Genomic DNA, 19,833 nt, shown 5'->3' on the forward strand with positions numbered 1-19,833 from the left:
TATAAGAAATAAACACCTGTAGGTTGCAGATGCTATCAAAATTTCCACCCATGTGCTATTACAGGAATTACATCTTAATTTGTTCCTAGTGGCAATGATGTAGATACTGGTTGTTACCCTTTATTACTGAATCTGTGGTTTAAAGTCCACAGATACCTGTCAATGACTTTTATACTATTATCCCATTTCTATTGTGTATTTGTTTAAAACTCTGCATGTTTATCTCTATATTGTTATAAAATAGCACATTGCTAAGATTTGAATGTCCTATTAATTCCCAGTAATCAATTGCAAATTGTGTGTAACAGAAAAGTAGTGATAACGACATTCATTATTTAGCATGGATGCCCTTCCACAATAATAACGTGGGCCTCAGTCATCAACCATAAGCATCCACAACTGATACCAAAACATGGACCCAGAAGAAAATAAAACCATTTAATTCTGCACTTATATATTACAACAAGTTATCTGAGAATCAGGTAATTATAAATAATTTGAAGTTGCCTTTGTGGTTTAAGACATCAGACGACTGGCCTGTAATCTCTCAACCATCCATCATTCAGTATGATTTTCACCTACAGTCACTACATGTATCATCACTTCTTATAAGTCTCAAACATCAAAATATACATTTAAGGACTAAATTGAAATTTAAAGATAAAAAGAATCACTAGTAAAAGATTCGTATGAATATTGCAGCTTAGTGTTACTGAACAAATACTGATTTATTCTCAATAACTTTGAAAAGCAATTCCCTAAACTCTCATCTGTATTTCCCTTCTTCCAAGATGTTTCAAGACAATGAAAACTACTTCTGAAGACCAGTGCAAACCTTCTTCATGACCAGCCTACAGCCCCTGAGACCAAACATTAAAAGCAGAAATTTTTAGACTTCAGTTTTGTTAACCTATTTAGATGTCATGTACATTTTTATTTTAGCTATTACACACTGCCCTTTTTGGCTATCTAATTCCTTTCAAATATCTGTATCTCCTGTCCTCACCTTCATGTAGTGTAAAACACCTTATGCCTCTTTTCATCTCTTTTAAATCTGTTAGGAAATTGTTGAACCCATGAGCAGCCACTTTAAGAAAATAGGCATTATAGTTTTTGCATTCTCGGCCTCCTTATAATTCTCCAATTTCCCCTTTGCCTGTGCATGTCTTGACTTGTCCTCCTCAATCTTATAAAACTCACTTCTTAGAAGATTTTGCCGGTTCTAACAAAGGATTGCACATGAAATCTTTGGTTGCCTTTCTCTTTGAGTTACAGATAGACCATTAGAGAAATTTTCCAGGAACTTAGGACAGGAGAAGGCCATTCAGCCCATCGAGCCTGCTCCACCATTCAATACGATCATGGCTGATCGAACACTTCAATACCTTTTACCCATACTATCCCCATAACCCTTAATGTTATTGTTAATCAGAAATCTATCTATCTCTACCTTAAACAAACTCAATGACTGCGCTTCCACGGCCCTCTGAGGTAAAGAATTCCAAAGATTCACAACCCTCTCAGTAAAGAAATTTCTCCTCATCTGGGTCCTAAATGGCTTCCCCCTTATTTTGAAATTGTGTCCCCTGGTTCTAGACTCACCAACCAGGGGAAACATCTTACCTGCATCGACCCTGTCTATTCCTTTAAGTGTTTTGTAGGTTTCAATGAGATCACCTCTCATTCTTCGAATCTCTAGAGAATACAGGCCCAGTTTCCCCAATTTCTCTTCGTAAGACAGTCCCGCCATTCCCAGAACAAGTCTGGTGAATCTTCGTTGCACTCATTCTATGGCAATAATATTTTTTCTGAGGTAAGGGGACCAAAACTTTGCACACTACTCCAGGTGCGGTCTAACCAAGCTTCTATACAATTGAAGCAAGACTTCATTACTCCTTTACTCAAGTCCCCTTGTGATAAAGGCTAACATTCCATTAGCCTTCCTAACTGCCTGCTGCACCTGCATGTGCATGTTAGCTTTCAGTGACTTATGGACAAGGACACCCAGGTCCCTTTGTACATCTACACCTTCTAATCTCTTCTCCTTTAGGAAATACTCTGAACATCTGTTCTTTCTACCAAAGTGGATAACCTCACATTTTTCCACATTATATTCCATCTGCCATGTTCTTGTCCACTCACTAAGCCTGTCCAAATCCTCCTGTAGCCGCTTTACATCTCCCTCACAACACATATTCCTGCCTAGCTCTGTATCATCTGTGAACTTGGAAATATTACATTTGGTCCCCACATCCAAATCATTGATATATATTGTGAACAGCTGGGGCCCAAGTACTGATCCTTGCGGGTACCCCACTAGTCACAGCCTGCCAACGCGAGAATGACCCACTTATTCCTACTCTCTGTTTTCTGCCTGTTAGCCAATCCTTAATCCATGCCAGTATATTGCCTCCTATCCCATGTGCTTTTATTTTGCTAATCAACCTCCTGTGGGGGACTTTATCAAAAGCCTTCTGAAAATCCAAGTACAGTACGTCCATTGATTCTCTTTTATCAATTTTGTTAGTAACATCTTCAAAAAACTCCAACAAGTTCATCAAATATGATTTCCCATTCATAAATCCATGCTGACTATGCCCAATCAGATCATGATTATCCAAGTATCCATTTATCACATCCTTTATAATACATTCTAGCGTTTTTCCTACTACTGATGTAAGACTAACAGGTCTGTAGTTCCCTGTTTTCTCTCTCCCTCCATTCTTAAATAGTGGGGTGACATTTGCTATCTTCCAATCTTCAGGAATCATTCCAGAACCTATAGAATTTTGGAAAATGATCACCAATGCATCCACTATCTCTGCAGCAACCTCTTTCAACGCTCTGGGATGAAGAGTATCAGGTCCTGGGGACTTATCAACTTTCAGTCCCATTAATTTCTCCAATACAACCTTCTAACTTATACTAATTTCCTTCAACTCCTCATTCTCACTCATCCCTTGGATCTCTAAGTCTGGGAGATTTCCTGTATCTTCCTCAGTAAAAACAGACACAAAGTAATCATTTAGCTTCTCTGCCATTTCTCTATTCCTCATTATGAATTCTCCTGACTCTGCCTATAATGGACCCACATTTGTCTTAGCCAAACACTTCCTTTTTACATAGCTATAGAGCAGGACATTGAGGTCAGCGAGTGGTGGGCGGGCCCACTCGCTGACGTGTAAAATGACGTGGGATGATGTCGGGCGGAACTCCCGACGTCATCACACATCATTTCAATTTTCAGGTCAGCAGGGGCTCAGCCAAATCAGCTGTGCGCCCGCCAACCTGTCAACAGCCAATTGAGGCCATTTAAAAAAGTAATTAGACTAGTTAATGGACCTGTCCGTCCAACCTTAAGGCCTTAAGGTTGGCGGGCAGGTCAGGAGCCCTGGCGGGCTTCAGAAAAAGCATAAAACCTCATCCACGGGAGAGCTGAGGTTTCATGTAGGTTTTTAAAAATTTAATAAAAGTTTACTTAAAAGTGATGGACATGTCCCAACTCATGTGACAGTGTCACATGAGGGGACATGTCAGGGAAATTTCATTTCTCTATATGTACCATTTTTAAATTTGGCACTGATCTCCCTGAGGCAGCACTCCCGGCTTAGGGAACACTCCCCCGCCCCCCACCTCCGCACAGGGAGCGCATAACGCTTCCTGGCAGACGTCATGCTGGGCAGGTCTTAATTGGCCCGCCCACGTAAAATGGCAGAGCCCTCCCAATTGGGACGCTGATTGGAGGCACGGCCGCAAGTGCCTACTCCTGAACTTCGCCCCCGACGGGGAGAAAATTCTTCCCATAGAAGCTTTTACAGTGCGTTTTTATGTTTTTTGCTAGATTGCATTCATACTCTGAGACAAAACCTAAATACTGCAGATCCTGGAATTCTTAAATAAAAACAGAAAATGCTGGAAACATTCAGCAGGTCAGGCAGCATCTGTGGAGAGAAAATTGGTTATCGTTTCAGATCTGTGACTTTTCAACAGAACTCAAAGATGTTTTTCTCTCTCCACAGACACTGTCCTGACCTGCATTTAGCAGAATTTTCACTGACCTGACCCACTGGGAGTGGGTGAATCAGAAGATTGGTGGAACCCATCATTGGATTCCACCCGCTGCCCACATGTTGTAGAGTTTTAACGTGGAGTGTTTGTGACTTAATGAATTGGCTCCTGACCCTGAGGTGTGGTTTGATTGACATCTGGGCCTTCAATCAGGTGGAGAACCATTCGCTGATGGTCACAATGCAGCTAAGTTTGCGCCAGGAACGTGGGGGGGCAGGGGGGGTGGGGTGAGAGGCAGCCACAGTGGGGGGGGTGTCTTAACCAGAGGGGAGGAGAGGCACTAAGAGCGAAAGGCAATGGGAGGGGAGAGCAACCCAAGGAGGCCACCTGTTCTGAGGAGAGTTGGAGTCTTCGGGGGTGTGGGTAGCAGGTCAGAGGCCTCAGGCTGAGGGGATCAGAAGCCTCAGGGGAGGTGGGTGGTTGGGGGGGGGGGGGGGGGGGGGGGGGGGGGGAAGAGTTGGTGGGAGTGGAATCAATCATGGAGACTGCTCAGGCAGACACCTGGATTCAGGAGGTAATGTGAAGGAACTTCACCCGAACAAACCAAGTCCTCGCTTCAAGAAAGCTGCTCAGTGTTTGGACACTCGAGGAACCTGGACGACAGTTGTTAAATTTCAAAACCTGCGCGGCAATGAGACTCAGTGAACTGAAAATGACCAGGTTGGGGTTGGGAACAGTCTACTGACACTTTAACAATGCCTACCACCTGACCCAAATATGCCCAATTTTTCTCAGTTAAAATCCAACCCATTGTCCGGATTTGTTTTATATTTCAGCACTTGATTCTTTTTAAAACCTGTAATAAATGAAAACATACTTGACTCGTACATTTCGATAAAAAAATTGCTTGCCAAGGGAGTAACGTTGGCTTAAATTGAAAGAAAACATTGTTTCTTAATTGCCAGGTTAGTTCCTGTTTCCTAAATTGATTGTCAAGTCAATTTACTGCTGTCAGCAAAAGTGAAGAAAGAACAGAAGAAGGCTCACTGCGAAACTGCATCTTTTTGTGCAACTGTCAGGCTCAGATAAGGAGAGAAGCAATCAGGCTGTGGCTCCAGCTTCAGTGCTGCACTAATATCTGCTCAGTATCTCTTGGAAACTAATGGTCCATCACACAGCACATCATGGAATTTACCATGCTGTTGATATACATCTTTGAAAGAAGCATAGTGGGGGCTTGCGGGGAGTGGGGGGGAGAGATGCATGTTTCCTAGGCAAAAAAACTAATGTTATAAATCACATATTTTTTAAAAACTCACCTTTGTTTTGAAATTATACATTCGTGGTGGCTATCCTGGGGGGCTAAAATACAGAATAACACAGTAAAATATTCTAAAAAGTCAATGGACTTTGGTTTGAGAATAATGCAGACATCAGCTACTTCAAATGTCTATTTGTGAAACTCTTTTTTGGGGGGCACTTTTATGCCCCCCACCCCCACCCCTATTTGAGGCGGTGGTGGCATGTAAAATTGGATGGGTGGCTAGCCCACCACCTTACTGCCCATCTCAAAGCTGACCCCTCTAATACAATGGGTGGGTAAGGCATCAGCCAGCCCGCCAGTCCTTAGACCTATTGAGGCCCTTAACTGCCCAGTTAAGCAGCAATTAAAGGCCTCATTCTGCCTCCACTGGTGTATGATGCTGAGCAGTGGAAGGTAGGCAAGAGTAGCCATCCTACTTTTTCACCAAAGTTGGTGAAAGGGTGGAAAGGGAGAGGGGATACCTACTTTGGGGGTACTCTTTGCACATCAGGGGCACCCCCTAATATCGTACCCCTCTTTTGTGCCTCCTTGCCAGGTTTCCAAAATCTGCAGCCTCACGCCTCTTGCCCCCTCCATGGGGTGCCTGATCCCTCACCACCAAAGCATCCTGGACTTACCATCTTCGATCTTCATGGGACTCCTTTCAGTGCCAGCAGCCACTACTGTCTTCTGGCTCCGTTGAGACTGGAAGAACAATCAGATTGGTCAGCAACTCTTGAGGGTGGGACTTCCTTCCACTGAGGGACATAAGTCCAGTCTTCAGCTTGGCAAGGCTGCCAGCAGTGTAATATCGCAGCCTTCTGTTGAAGTCGCACAAATTTTCTTCAGTGGGGTGGGGGTGGTGGTTGGGAAGGGGGAGCAGAATTCAGAAAATTCAGCTCAGTAGTAATTTCCTTTTGTATCCTGCAAAATATAGATTATAGAAATGTCATCACCTCCAAGTCATGCCTGCCTTGTTAATTCTTGCTAGATCAAAATCCTCGAATTCCCTATTAACACCATCATGGGAGCATCATCGGTACAAGGACTGTAGCAGCTTAAGGAGAGGGTCCACCATCTTCTTAGGCCAACTTGGGGTGGGCAATAAAAATAAAAAACAGAAAATGCTAGAAACACTCAACAGATCAGGCAGCATCCATGGATAGAGAAACTGAGTTAATGTTTCAGGGCAAGGGTTTCTCATCAGAATTCAGTTCATCAGTTCTGATGAAAGGTTGTGAACCTGAAAGGTTAACTCTGGTTCTCCCTCCACTGTTGCTGCCAGGCCTGATGACTATTTCCAGCATTTTCTGCTTTTGTTTCATATTTTCAGCTTCCCCAGTATTTTGCTGTTTTATGGGGAATAAAATATGGCTCTGCAGTGTCCTATCATATCCCTAGCACAAATAAAGCAAAACTCGGTTGGTGTCAGGAATTCCATGGAATTTACCAGGCTTTATTTGACCACAAAGTTTCCTTCACTGAAATGAGTTCAGATAATCTCAACCCAATTCTTACAAACCAGTGAGCATGGCGCAAAACACAAACTTGCTACCATTTTGGTGCCAAATTTTCAATCTCACTCAGAGAAGCCTTGAGGTTGGCTCCTGTTGAAAATGAGAACGTCACGATGCTGCAGTAGGGGGTGCTCTAGTGCTGTTAGAGTTAAAACACATTGCTGGGAGATGCGCACTGTATCTCAACCATGTTACGTCAGAATTGGGAATTTTTTAAAAACAAAAATACTGCAGATGCTGGAAATCCAAAACAAAAACAGAATTACCTGGAAAAACTCAGCAGGTCTGGCAGCATCGGCGGAGAAGAAAAGAGTTGACGTTTCGAGTCCTCATGACCCTTCGACAGAACTTGAGTTCGAGTCCAAGAAAGAGTTGAAATATAAGCTGGTTTAAGGTGTGTGGGGGTGGCGGAGAGAGAGAGAGAGAGAAGTGGAGGGGGGGTGTGGTTGTAGGGACAAACAAGCAGTGATAGAAGCAGATCATCAAAAGATGTCAACAACAATAGAACAAAAGAACACATAGGTGTTAAAGTTGGTGATATTATCTAAACGAATGTGCTAATTAAGAATGGATGGTAGGGCACTCAAGGTATAGCTCTAGTGGGGGTGGGGAGAGCATAAAAGATTTTAAGATATTTAAAAATAATGGAAATAGGTGGGAAAAGAAAAATCTATATAATTTATTGGAAAAAAAAGGAAGGGGGAAACAGAAAGGGGGTGGGGATGGGGGAGGGAGCTCACGACCTAAAGTTGTTGAATTCAATATTCAGTCCAGAAGGTTGTAAAGTGCCTAGTCGGAAGATGAGGTGTTGTTCCTCCAGTTTGCGTTGGGCTTCACTGGAACAATGCAGCAAGCCAAGGACAGACATGTGGGCAAGAGAGCAGGGTGGAGTGTTAAAATGGAAAGCGACAGGGAGGTTTGGGTCATTCTTGCGGACAGAGCGCAGGTGTTCTGCAAAGCAGTCGCCCAGTTTAGGTTTGGTCTCTCCAATGTAGAGGAGACCACATTGGGAATTTTTTATGCTGACAATAAGTGACCAAAATGGGCAAGCATTTCGTTCCCCAGCACTAAATCTCCCATATTATTGAGCACAAAACTGACCAAAAAAAACTTTACTGAATTCATCTGTCTTTTGATCATTTTGTGTGTGAAACAAATACAATTTAAAGTAATTCATTTGGTTATATTTAAACAAATTTCCAAACTGTTCTGAAGTCTATCGGTACAATATTTCTCGATAAATGCAGCTCACATTAGAAGAAACTTTATTGTCTAATCCAACAGGATTTCACTGCATTAAAAAAATCTATCATCTAGAATACAATAGACAAAATTAAACATAATTCCATGGCAGCATAGAATTAGTTACATACAAAATGTTTCCAGTGGATATAATAGGCTTGTAAAAGCCTTTGTGCTAATTAAAACATCTTACCCAGCACAATAGAAACTTACACCAGTTATTTAGTCTTGTTGTTTTGTAATCACTGTTGCTGAGCCCTTTAAAAATGAATTAAGGTAATACCAGAAGCATTTTGTTCTTTTTAATCAGTTGACTGCGACTTATTATTATTTGAAACAGTCATAAGGGCTTGTAAGGGTTCTCATCCATACTTAACACAGCATTCATCATTATAACAGATGTAAAAAGAAATGCTGCTGCATCCCTATTGAATAAAGTGCCTTCTTGTATTTTCTGGCCCTCTTATTACATGAAGGAATGTAAAAACAAATTAATGTAAAACCTGTCAGAGACAGTATGTAAAATTATAGCTAATGTGGGGCACAAAGTAAAAGGGATTGATTTTTCACTCCTGCCCCCTTCTTTCTGGGTGCTAGTCAGGCAGCACACAGGTAAAATGTGCCCATGTGGTACACATCTGAGCCCATCTGTACATCCAGGATGATCTGCATGTTCTCAGCATGCTTAGCGCCTAAGAATTAGACACAACCACCATCGAAAGACAGAATTTAAAGCCTGCAGTAACTTTATGTGGATATTGCTGTTTGGAACATTAGTTTCACTGTATAGTTGAAGAGATGATTGGCAGCTATCAAGGCAAAAGCAAGACCCCTACTTTTGTGTAAAGTAATAGAAATCTTGCTGTAGCTCTGACATACTCTTTCCATGCAATAGGCTTTGAATCACCCACATAGTGGGGTACAGAGCTTGAGAAGTAGTGCCAAAGTCCATAAAAGCCAGTAGCAATATCCAGGGATGTGGCTGCACATCACAAGAAATTCAATAACCTCACCCAGAAGGGCAAGGCCAGGGACTACGACACCACTTTACCAGCAGTTACTGTCATGAATTATCCTTTCCCATTCCCAAGCATGCATTTTCTCACTTAGGAACATAAGAATTGCTAGACAAAAAACAGTGGTCCATCTAGTTCACATTCTGCTATTCTGTTCATAAAGGAGTTAATGGTTAATCATGGCAATCAATCTGTTATTAATTTCTTGTAGGGTGGCCAAGTTGTGCTATTAATGATAGAGTTGATCTGCAGGCACTTCTTGGGTTTAAGTTTATTTACAACATACTCAGCAGCAACTACATGTATGCTTTCAACTCCAACTCCACACTGACAGCTGAGATAGCCCAAGCTACTCTCCTCTATTGGCTACTACAGATTATGTGATCTTCCTTAACAAGTATTATTCTTAAAGGAATATTATACACCAAATAAAACCATAATTACTACATTCCTCCCCCTTTAATTCAGCTATACATGTTATATTTACAAGTACATATTCTTCAAGACAACATAATATTTACGCTGGGTAAGGAATTTACAAGTTCAGTCTTTCAGGTGGTTTTCTGGTACGTGTGTGGAACGTCGCAGCTCCACAACTTCTAATTACTTGTCTGGAATCTCCTTTTCTGGATTTGCCTGAATGACAGGTGCTTCAGTGGGCATCTGCAGTTCTGTATTCTCAACTGTTATAGGAACATCAGACATGTCAGTCCTGGGTTGAGTATTCTCAATAGGAAATGCAGACCCGGTCATGGTCACAGGTGGAACTAAATCTTGGTGATTTGTCTCTCTCTTCCTTCAATGATCCACATGTTTACAGATGATCCGGCCTCCCACCTCCATGAGGTCCAGTCACCGCACTTATTTCACCCAGTAACCACTTTGGTCCTTCCCTGAAGTTTTTCACGTATGCCATCTCTCTCACTGTAAATTTCCTCTCAGGACTACGCTAGCTGTGTCTAGTTTTCTGGCTTCCCTGACTCCTTTCCACCTTCCCTTCCAAATTCAGCATTAATAAGCTCAATCTCGTCCTGAGATGACATTTCAACAATAACTCCACAGGTGTGACATATGTTGTTGTAATGAAAAAGAAAGCATGCTAGTTTTGTTGCCAAGGAATTGCCAGTTAGCTTTTTCATGCCTGCCTTGAACGTTTGAACCGCCCTTTTGGCCAGTCCACTATAGGAAGGGCAGTACAGTGCAGTTTTCACTGTTGAGGCTGATAAACCATGGAAACTCAGCACTCGTAAATGCTGTGCCATTATCGGAAATGACTACTTCTGGTAGTCCGTAAATGGCAAAACTCTGACGTAGTTTCTCAATTGAAGCGGCCGACCTTGATGACTTCATCTCATACATGTCCAGCCATCTTGAATAGGCATCGACAATGAGCAGAAACATTGTTCCCAGTAAAGGTCCAGCGTAGTTAATGTGTAACCACACCCAGGATCTATCAGGCCACTCCCATGGGTATATTGGAGCTGTTACAACTTTTGCAGTTGCTGACATTGCACACAGTGCTTTACTAAACTCTCTATTATGCCATCCATCATTACAGATAACTACATGCTATGGTCGTCATTCGGGAAATTCCTGGATGGGCACTGTGTAGTTCAATTAAAAGTGGTTCCTTTCCCTTTGGAGGAAATCACTCCCCACAATAAGATGCCATCCTGGCTGGTTATTTCATGTCTTCTCTTGAAGTACGGTTTCATTTCATCAGATACGGGTTCCTGTGACCACCCATGTAGCACTTGTTCTCGTACTTGAAATAGGACTGGGTCCCGACTTGTCCAATCTCTGATCTGTTGAGCACATACCATCGAGGAATCTAAGAAAGTTAACAGTAAAACAGGTCCCTTTGGAACTGGGACATGGTCATCATTTTCTTGTAAAGGCAAACATCTAAGGGTATCGGCATTTGCGATTTGATTGCCAGGCCTATGGATGAAAGTGTATTCGTATGCAGCCAAAATTAGCGCATACTTTAATTTCGGCCTTCTTTTTGACTTCACTGTTGGTCAGACTTCTCTTGGATGCAAACTCAACTTGCCTGAGCTCAGTGGCTATCTCTCCCAAAATTCATTACGTCTGCTTTTTGGAAATTCCTGAGGCTTTCGCTTCCAAGTCCCTTTAGCTTCATTTAGCTGATTCTTCAGCTCTTCTGTCTCTTTTTCATTTTTGTTTGCTGCCCCCTGGAAAATTGAGCATTGTTGTGTCTTTTCTGCTAACTCATTCTTCAGTTTGTTCAGAGAAGTGCTGAATTCTTTCTGTTTCTCTTCATGCTTTTCCAGAGGTACAAACTTTTACCTGAGGGAGTCTTGTAGTGTGTGAAGGTCTTTCAACAGATTTTCTTTTTCCCTTCAAAGTTTGCTCACTTCGTCTCAAACTCTGTCATCAAGCAGGGTCTCTTCAAGTTTCTTCTGCTGTTCTTCCAGGTTTTGGCTTAAGACAGCCTGCATTTCTTCAGGTTGTTGAGTCCTTATATAGTCCTTTTTCAAAACAGGAACACTTCCAGCTTCCTTTTGGAATCCCAATGGCCAATCAAGGTTGATTTCCCTTAGCCAATTTTGCCCTAGAAGGCTTGGTCCTCTGCCTCTCAATACTAACACTGGTAGAAAAACTCAGCAGGTCTAACAGCATCTGTGGAGAGAAAAAAACAGAGTTAATATTTTGAGTCCGTATGACTCTTTTTCAGAGACAAAGAATTATTTTTAGCACTGAAGAATTCTCTTTAGCACTGAAGAAGAGTCATACAGACTTGAAACGTTAACTGTTTTTTTTCTCTCCACAGATGCTTTTAGACCTGCTGAGTTTTTCCAGCATTTTCTGTTTTTGTTTCCGATTTCCAGCATCCACAGTATTTGCTTTTAACTATCACTGGTAGCTTTGCCAATTAGTGTCAATAATGGATAGTTACTCTGCTTATGCCTTTTACCTGAATGTCTTCACCCATATATGTTTTTAGCTTGGCAGCTGTTTCTTCTAAACTTAATTGATGTTCACCACTATTGAAATACCTGAAGGTATGTTCCCCAATTACTGTAGTGGAAGCTCCCGTGTCCACTTCCATTCCAACAGGTTTGCCATTTACTTTCACAGTAACAAATTGGTTCTGTCTTTCCAATTTTCAGATTAAGCAATGAGTAAATGTCTGAATTTCTTGATTCAGGCTCTTTTACATTGTAGATTTCATTGGACTTCTTCTTTTGTTTATGAGCCTGCTTGAATCTTTCCTTGTACTGCCTTATATGTCCAATTCTATGACAATATTAGCATTCGAATTTTTTAACTGCCAATCGCTAAAAGACTGATTGTTTCCACCTCTATTAAAGTTATTCTTCAATTTTGCTGCTAAGTTTTTTCCAGCTAGCAGGGGCTGTTTCCCGCTTCTCGACAGAGTCTCGAACTTTCTCGCGCCTCTTTCGGCTGAAGTTTCCTGCCTGATGTGGAGGGCGGCACCATTTTGTGCACCCTGTATTGCTTTTGACTCTCTTACTGCGCTTTCCACGGACAATGTTATTTCTAGTGCCATCTTGAAATCCATATTCACTTCGGACAATAATATTTTCTGAATAGAGTCCTCTTTCACACTGCACACTATTTGATCTCTGAGCGTGTCATGCAGAGCCGTACTAAATTCACAATGTTCCATTAGCTGCTTCAAATTTGCCACATAGCACACAATTAATTATCTCACTCGGGGCTCTATTTTACGAATTAAACCTGAACTTCTGCATCGTGACTGAGAGCTTTGGTTGAAAGTGACCCTTCACGAGGCCCACCAATTCATCGAAATTCTTCGAATCTGGGGCACTGGGTTCCCATCAAACTTCGAATCAGATTGTAGGTTTTGTTCCCGCAAGTACTCAAGAGGATCGCTTGCCTCTTCTCTTCCCCTGTAATCTCGTTCGCTTGAAAAGAGAACATGAGGCGTTTTGTGTGTTGAGACCAATTGTCTGTGACAGGTTCAAAAGGATCAATTTTCCAAAATTGGGGCATTTTAAGAGAGGATAACTTCTTCAATTCTAACGGAGCTTGCTACTTACAATCGCTGGGTGAGGTACAGTGCAGATTTCTTTCTAACTTGATTTCTTCTGTTCAATCCTGTTTTATCCTCATCACCAGTTTGTTGTAGGAAGGCCAAGTTGTGCTATTAATGATAGAATTGATCTGCAGACATTTATTAGGTGGAAACATTAAGTTCATTTACAATATACTCAGCAGCAACGACACGTGTGGTTTCAACTCCAACTTATCTCTATACTAACTGCTGAGGTAGCCTGAGCTACTCTTCTATCGGTTATTCTAGATCATGTGATCTTCCTTAATAAGTATTATTCTTAAAGGTGCATTACACACTAAATAAAATCATAATTACTACATTAGTAGTCAAAACAGACACAGATGGAACAAGGTCCCAGTGGTGGGAACCTTTGGGAACAATAGGTCCTTAAGTCACCTACTCCTCTCAAGCTGCCACATTTACCACGTCATGTCTCAAATTATTCATAAACTGGATCCCCAAATGTTATTTTCTGAAAGAGATCTAATTTAAATTCAAATGAATGAACACTCATCAGCTTCCACCATTTCTTGTTCCATCGATTTATCATTCATTCATTGAAATAATATTTTTGAAGATTACTTTTGAATTCACCTATTTTTCAATTCCATCCTTTTAGAAATAAAACCTGGTTCTTGGTTTGCTTTTTTTATGGGCTTGCTAACCTGTGAACTGACCTTCTGTGATTGATGTATTTGTACTCCAAGATCCCTTTGTTCCTCTACTCCACCCAGTCTTGCATCTTCCAAGTAATAAGTAATGCACTATTCTTCCCAATAAACTGTAGCATCTCACATTTGTCTGTGTTGAACTTCTTTTGTCAATTATTTATCTATTCTGCATTTATTAATATTGTCCTGTAATTTCTTGTATTCCTTCTCAATATTGATTATCCCCTGCCACCACCCCCCACCAAATTTGGTGTCATCCATGATTTAGAAATTGTGTTTTTGATTCCAAAGTCAAAATCGTTAATATAAATTGCTAATATCAGTGGTCCCAGTACTGATCCTTGTGGAATACCACTTTCCACCTTCTTCAACTCTGACTAACTATCCTTTATTCCCACTTTCTGTCTCGAAACAAGATAGCAATCCATTCTGCCATTTGTCCCCTGACTCCACACTCTCTGATCTAGTCTATTATTGTCATGGTATGATTATCTCCCAATGTTCTCAGTGTTTGAACAAATGACCAGTGGAAGAATGAAGTGGACATGTAGACACAAGTTATGTCCCTACCAAACAGGAAACAATGTATGGCCTTAGTGTTGTTGCATTACTGACATGAGCTATTCAAGCCTTCCATTAACACGTGACTTTAATGAAGTAATTACCATGGATCAAAATATGGAACAAAGACAGAAATATTTTCATTCTACATTTTGTAGAGCTGGTGACCAGATTTATTCTTTTTACAATAATATTTAGGAAGGACGAAAGGGTTATTATAGACAAAATAATGGAAAAATGGATAGGAGCCAGATTTGGAGCACCAGTGAAGTTTCTGACTGATAATAGAGGTGAATTTGTCAATGATGAGTTCAGAGAAATGTGTAAAACATGAACATAGTGATCACAAACTAAAGCTGAAAGCCCTTTCTGCAATGGACTCTGTGAAAAGAATCATGTGATGATTGATGAGATGCTGCATAAGATCTTAGTTGATTAACCACACTGCATGTTGACAACCACCCTGGCATGGACCACAGGAAACACCCTTGGACATTAGGTTAGTTCAGTAACATCATCTGATAGCATCCTCTGGCTATGATGTTCCTTTTGCCCCTGATGTGCAACACTAGGTAAAGTCAATGGGAGCAGCCTCTATATCAATATAACATTTAATCATGTCAGTGCATGCCAATCAGCAATTAATTTAATTTACACTGTTCTTCAAAATTCCTTGGCTGAAGTCATGTTACAAATAATTGCCTAGCTACCTTACTTTATGTGTTTGCAAGAGCCAGCACAGACAGGGATTCTATGGTTCTGGTGAAGCCATTACAGTTCCAATCTTGTCTGTCCCGTCATGACCAGAGAAATAGCTGCAATTGCTTCTAAATCCACTCTCAGATTGTTACCTCTGGTGGCCCTCAAGGATCTATTCTTGGGCCCCTCTTATTACTCATCTATATACTGCCTCGTGACGAGAAAACAAGGTCAGATTCCACATGTACGGTAACCATCCCCTATCTCTATAACCACTCCACCAACTCTAAATTATCAAACTGCTTGACCGATATATAGTACTGGATGAGCAGAAATTTCCTCCAGCTAAATATTGGGAAGTCCAAAGCCATTGTCTTTGGTCACAATCACAAACTCTGTTTCCTGTCCACTGACTCCATCCCTCCCTCTGGCAACTGCCTGAGGCTGACCAAACTGGTCTCAACCTTGATGTTGTATTTGACCCTGTGATGAGCTTCCGACTACATGACTGTGCCATCACTATTACTGTATATTTCCATTTCAGTAATGTCACTTGATACCGACCCTGCCTCAGATCATCTGCTGTTGAAACCCCCATCTAGGCCTTTATTACCCTAGATTCAACCATTCCAATGCATTCCTGGCTGGCCTCCCATCTTCCATCCTCCGTAAACATAAGGTCATCCAAAACTTTGCTGCTCATGTCCTTAAACACATCAAGTCGTGTTGACCCAACACCCCATTAAGCTTTGCCTCAATTTTAAAATTTTCAACCTTGTTTTCAAATTCCTCCATGGCCTCACTGCTCCTTAGCTCTGTGAGCTCCTCCAGCCTCCAAGATATTTATCCCCTCCATTTCTGGCCACTTGTGCATCCTCGATTTGAATCTCTCCACCATTGGCGGCAATGCTGCCTTGGCCCTAACCTAAAGTCTGAAATTTCCTACCTAAACCTGGCATCCTCTCATCCTTTAAGGTACCCCTTAAACCTACTGCTTTGACTGGGTTTTTGGTCACTTGCCCTAATATCTCCTTGAGTGACTGGTTGTCAAACTTTGTTTGAAAGCATTTTGTTGAAGAGCCTGATGAAGTTTTATTAAGTAAAGGTGCGATATAAATGCACATTGTTGTTGTACAAGTTTCTGTCTTACTCAAACTTGTCCCTAAGAAACTTTCCTTTCACTATAATCACTTTAGGCCAATATTTATTGAATTGCATCCAGGCAATCGTGACCTCATCTTAATGAATTAAATTACAGCCTAGCAGAAAAAAGTGTTGACAAATTTTCATTTAATGTGAAGTCCTGACTCCGACTGGTGTTCAAATTTTGTTTCCTGTTCCAATGGGTCTAGGTTTCATTGAATTCACTACTTAAAAGCGTTGACCCCAACATGTCTAATGATTAACCTTAGAATATCAGTTCATGCTGAGGATATGGCATGGATATCTATTATTATTGTAAATTATGGATCTGTTTATCATCTTTTACCATGGTAAAGGTATTAAATATATCTGTATTTTATGATTCTGTTCCTATCTGATTGCTGGCAGTTTTGGATGATGTGGAGGGTTAGAACTGGATGTTGCCAGCATATATGTTGAAGCTCACCCCATATCTTCAGATGATGTTACCAAAGGAAAGCATGTAGATGAGGAAAAGGAGGAGGCCAAGGATAGATCCTTGGAGGACCTCTGAGATCGTGGTGCAAAGGTGGAAGTTCAGTCCATTGCTGCCATTGCTCTGGCTACAATTGAATAGTTAAGAATGGAACCGTGTAAAGATAATCACTCTGAGTTGGATAACGAAAGAGGTCAATCACGTCATTGGGTAAAGAGATGATGAGGAGGATGAGAAGGGATAATTCACCACAATCACAGAGAATTTGGTTGGTGACTTTGGGTAAAGTTGTTTCAGTGCTGTGGCAGGGGCAAAAACCTGACTGAAGAGATTCAACAGGGAGTTGTTAGGAAGATGGGCATGGATTTGGGAAGCATTCAAGGACTTAAACTTAAAGGCAAAATTCCAAACATGGTTATAAATATAGGCCATGGAGGAGATTTTCCTCAATTGCCATCCATTGGGTATACAACAGTGCATTTCAGGTGCTTTTTGCCTGAGAGGATACAGTCTCCCTGCCTCAGGTCATTGGCATTGCCCAGATATTTCCATTGCAGAATCCTGGAGAAAATTGCAGCACAGCTTCTGACCTGACCGCTGAGATTGTAACCTTTTGGATTGCTGCTTGGCATTCTTAGATGAAAAGTTTTCACATACCTGTTATGCCTTCAGCTTTTTTTCAGTATCTATACAGACCCCTCAATATACAGGGCTCCAAAGGCAGGCCATTCTTCCAGATTTTTGTGTCAGTTCTCTGCTGGGGCACCCAATAAACATATGCTCTGGAAAATTAGGCCAGGACACCCCCGACACCTCCAGTCGAATGACCTGGAATAATAAATCTAGTGAACATAAGTTCAATTCCCAGAATAGCAGTTTAAGGATTCGAATACAGTTTAAAAGAATACTGGAAATAAAAAGCTGGTATCAATAGAGAGTGATCATGAAGCAATTGGACTGTAGTTAAAACCTGACCAATTCACCAATGTCCTTTAGGGAAGGGAGCCTGCCGTTCTTACGTGGGCTGGTCCATATGTGACTCCACACCAACGTGGTAGATTCTTAACTGTTCTCTGAAGTGGCCTAGTCACCCATTCAGTTTTGTCAAACTTGCTACAAGGAAAACTACAGTGATTTAAGAAGGCAACCCACCTCCAGCATGCATTTCATAGGAATAATTTGTTTTAAAAAGAACTGACATTACAAGTTCCATCCTTTTCCCCTACCCTTCGGGAGCACCGATTCCCCAGATGCAAGAAAACTTCCTAATAAAGACAGATTCAACAACTCTACAACACTGCACCTCTTTCTATCTTTATTTCTTTCAGGATCAGTACAAAAAAGGTATAAATTGTGAGGTTCAATTTTATTAAGGTGCATTGGTTGGAGCACCTGAGAAAATATTAAATGAACTGCCGGGTGTGCATGCTTGTGACTGCATTAGCATTTGGATAAGTGTGTTTGTTATTACCATTAAAGCCACATGATGGCATTAGAATAACACACATTGTTGCAACTCACAGCAGACCTACTTAAACGTTTAATGTTCTGCAGGTTTTAATATCTCCAAAAGTTAAGCGCAGGAGGCTACTTAGCCCATTGTGTCTGCACTGGCTCTCCGAATGAGCAATTCACTCAGTGCACGCTCCTGCCTTCTCCCTGTAACCTTGCAGATTCTTCCTTTTCACAGAACAGTCTAATTCTCTTTTGAATGCTTCGATTGAATCTTTCTCCACTACATTCGGAGGCAGTGAATTCCAGACTTCACGCTTCCCCTTGTGTCATTTACATAAGCGGCCATTCTATGGATAGGGTAAACTTCCAATGGGCAATTCCCCTGTTCTCTAGGACCCTCCAATTCTGAGCTCTGACACTGAGCTGAAGTCAGAAACTTGGGAGAGATCCCTGGTACTTACCTGGGTAGTTACCCAGGAAATGTTGGACAGATTAATACCTAGTTTAACTCCTGGGTAACTCCACAACCAACTCCCCAATCACCCCTCTAACCACCAACCACCCCCTCCGCCCCCACTTCTCCCCCTGACCACCCGACAACCTCCAGCCCAACCCAGCCTCTGACAACCTGACTGTCCTCCTGACCTGGCCCAACAACAACCCCCCCCCCCCCCCCACCCCCCCCACTCAACCTGAGTAAATTGAGAGAACAAAACTTGAAAGGCCGACAAATGCTATCTGACCTAACCATCCATGATGTATTATTGTTTGGAACTGTACTCGTGCTGTCAGATTTCAATCTATTTTGTCAGTATATTCACTCCTTTTAATTATTTCTGTTATATATCATTTATATCACTTGGAACCCTATCCAGCATGCATTTATGTACCTGCTTGGGCTTGATTCCATTGAATACATTAACATATCCAGTAAGCTATTGTAATGTTTGATACCTGGATGTTTTTATTTGTTTATCAGACGTCAAGGAAAATTTTCATTTTTTTTTATCTCCTTGAAGGTTTAACCTATGGTTATCCAATGATCTCAATAAATTGGAGAAAATCTATATGGTCTGTTGCTAAGATTAGGCTTAATATGGAAAATTGCTACATGAATCAGAAAAATGACCCTGAAAACTGTAATAACGTCATAATATCTCAAATGATTCAATAATGTTGTTTAGGGGGTGTGACCTGACAGCCCTATCCAGTGTGACATACACATGGTTATAAAGAATCATTACAACATTAAAAAATAAGGGGGATACTAATCAGACTGGATTCACCGAAAATGTATTAGATATCAACAATCTCAGCCCTGTTGGCACTGCAAACTCCTGGTGCCTAAATTAGCAGAAATATCCCTCAGACTTGTCAACAGCCTGACATAGTCGTTTTCATAGAATTATATCCACCAGCCACCATCCAAGTGTCATGAAGAATATTAATGCCTCTAATGTTATTGGAAATTATTTTTAAAATGGAGTTGTAGTGGGATCTGTGTCTATGTGTTTGAGTGTGTGTATCTTAATTGGATTAAAGCCAGCTAATCTGGGTGCTTTGATGTATAGCAGTACAAGATGTCAACTGGGTAAACAGTAAGGAAGTTAAAAGGTAAGTGTACATTTGTTGAATGAAGCATTCATGAGTGGGAGTAAATTCTTGCACCTAGCTGGG

General features: G+C 41.3%; 1 protein-coding gene across 1 annotated transcript in view; it reads right to left on the reverse strand.

Moving 5' to 3' along the window:
- Positions 1 to 19,833, reverse strand: part of LOC121285933 (cytosolic arginine sensor for mTORC1 subunit 2-like) — a 134,438-nt gene that overhangs the window by 110,543 nt on the left and 4,062 nt on the right. The window contains exons 2-3 of the transcript XR_005944841.1: positions 17,359 to 17,529; positions 5,950 to 6,235 (exon numbers count right to left, since the gene is read on the reverse strand). The gene's annotated coding sequence lies outside the window, so the exon portion shown is untranslated. The remainder of the gene's footprint in view (positions 1 to 5,949; positions 6,236 to 17,358; positions 17,530 to 19,833) is intronic.

The sequence above is a fragment of the Carcharodon carcharias genome, chromosome 13 (assembly GCF_017639515.1).
Source record: "Carcharodon carcharias isolate sCarCar2 chromosome 13, sCarCar2.pri, whole genome shotgun sequence".
In the NCBI taxonomy this organism is placed as follows: domain Eukaryota; kingdom Metazoa; phylum Chordata; class Chondrichthyes; order Lamniformes; family Lamnidae; genus Carcharodon; species Carcharodon carcharias.